The sequence below is a fragment of the Mytilus galloprovincialis genome, chromosome 14, assembly GCF_965363235.1.
Source record: "Mytilus galloprovincialis chromosome 14, xbMytGall1.hap1.1, whole genome shotgun sequence".
Classification (NCBI taxonomy): domain Eukaryota; kingdom Metazoa; phylum Mollusca; class Bivalvia; order Mytilida; family Mytilidae; genus Mytilus; species Mytilus galloprovincialis.
Window position 1 is genome coordinate 64,424,620 of NC_134851.1, and position 2,749 is coordinate 64,427,368.

The following is a 2,749-nucleotide window of genomic DNA, read 5'->3' on the forward strand; positions in this document are numbered from 1 at the left end:
AAATTGACAATGAAAATGGAGAATGTGTCAACTGGACAAAAACCAGATCAAAGATCAGAAAACAGCCGAAAACCACTATATGGTCAACTTTATCTTTACAATTAATCGTGCATTAGGCTCGCTTAAAGTGATATTTGGAGCAAAATCAAGATATTTTATCAGGAAATTTCAAAACAACGTGTGATGTGATTGTTCAAATTTGAAAAAAACAAACAATAAACATGAACAACACACAATAAAAGTAAACGTTCAAAGAAGAGTTATCCACTACACAGAAAAAATGCACTCTCATGTCAAACTGGTATTAATGGAGAAAATTGTCAAATTCAGTATTCAATCTAAATCTTATTCTAAAACATGTTATTTCTAATTGACAAATCACATTCAACGTAACGTTGAAAAACAAAGCTTATATTTGAAAAGTATTTTAGGGCGCCTTCTGTATATTGAAATTGATGTTTTATGCTGAATAACCAAGTTGTTATTTATTCAGTTAACAACAATATGAAATATTATGTGGTGGTATTGTCTGAATTGCTCCTTTTTGTCTGCTTTATTAATCAAGGTAAGACATTTAGATGTGTGTAACATTATTATTTACGAAAAATATCGACACTTAAAGCAAAATTATAGTAAAAGGACAAAAACACAAATTTGAAAAATGTTGAAGGACATTATACCAACTGTATAATTATCATCTTTGCTTGCTTTTAAGACAACGGTTAAAGCAACTAAGTGTTCATTTTTGTAATTATAAATTCTTCGAACAGTTATCCTTTATTAGGAGTTTTTAAAGTTTTTAAAACCGACATTTTAACGAAATATGTCAGGATAAAAATATTTTTTTTATTTGATTCAAAATTATCATACACCTTAAATAACTAGATTAAAACAAATTCAATCCCTCATGCAATATACACAGTCGGAATAAAAGTGAAAAACAACCAGATATGAAAGAAGGGTTTTTGTTCTTCGTTCAATTCAATTAGATTGATTAGACGCTTGGAATTCAATTTTGACAATGTAGCTACATCCCTGAAACTGTGTCCATTGCTCTAGTCCACAATGCCACAAACATGCCATTTTTATCACACACTTAACACAATTAGTCAGTGCAAATCAAACTCCTGAGTTATTGTGAAGTGCAAGTGGATGATGATATTCTGCTGCTTAAAACTTATAAATAAGCAACAAATGATGATCAATTGAAAAAAAAACCGATATAGACAAAAGTACCGGAGTAATGTATTCAAGGTCATACGACAATGTTTGTTGACACAATAAATCAGCGGTCACCGTGTTACTGTTTTTGTTTTAATTCAAAATATCTTATGAATGATCGTTCATAGTCAAGTTTTAATAAAGGCACAACAAATAGTATTATTATTATATATACACGAAAAAAGAAAATATCAAGTATTTGTGTTTCTTACGGAGATTGTATTATAAGCAAAACCTTCAATTCCTCTAAATTTACATTCAGGTCTTCAAAACAAGATCATATTTTCAACCTATGGTAAAATTAAAGTATTCAACATGGACACTGGAAACGTATCAGATATCTTTATCGACCAACAGAGTCACATACATTGTTTTGTTTATGACTCTAACAACGAATATATATATTTTCCAAGAGCGGACAAACACGATATATTGAGGTATGTGCTTGGTATAGAGAAATGGAAACTATAATTCACAATACAAATAGATTAAACTAACTCTAACTGTGCATTTAACTTAAATCATCGCTTTAAATATACAAAGATCGTATGCTACTGGTTTTGACTATAATGGTTATTATTTTTATTTTCATATTGGCAAATGTTTAATAAAAAACAAATTGAAAGAGAATCAAAAGTATCGAAATATCTATTTGATGATTGATACGAACCATCAACACATCGTCAACTTTCTTGTACTAGTGCAAATTCCTTTATCTTGCAATATTCAAGCAATGTTTTCGCTACCTATCGTGGTTGATATCGAACCGACCATTTCATTGTCCGAAGGGAAAGGGTAGAATGGATTAGAATGAATATCATAACCTTGAAGATGTTGAAAGAAATACATTTTATAACTTCTGACGGCCAGCCACCAGTAGATGACATGGTTGTCTTCTAACAAATGCTTTTCAGGATTTTTACAGGCAATTGGCTTACACGAAATATGGAACGTTGAAAAAATTCTACGAATAGTTAAGAATATGAGGTTGTTGATAAATGTTAGAAAACAAAGAAATATTAGGTTTACAAACATACATACATATACTTGTACGTTTGTATCCCCGCATTTAAAACTATTTTAAAAGCCTCAAACTGCATCTTGTTTGTGCGTAAATCACATAAACATAAGTAGGCTAAACGAAATTAAGGTATTGCTATTTCACCTGATGTCTGAACAAATATCCCCAAGACATTTACCAAAAATGAAATCCAGAGTAAACTTAGGTCTGTCATATGTTTCTTTGGGATTTTAACCAAAGAATGATACATGGGTGTGTCTGCTCTGTATTGTAAACATGAAAATGGAAAACAACAATATGAAATATTATGTGGTGGTATTGTCTGAATTGCTCCTTTTTGTCTGCTTTATTAATCAAGGTAAGACATTTAGATGTGTGTAACATTATTATTTACGAAAAATATCGACACTTAAAGCAAAATTATAGTAAAAAGACAAAAACACAAATTTGAAAAATGTTGAAGGACATTATACCAACTGTATAATTATCATCTTTGCTTGCTTTTAA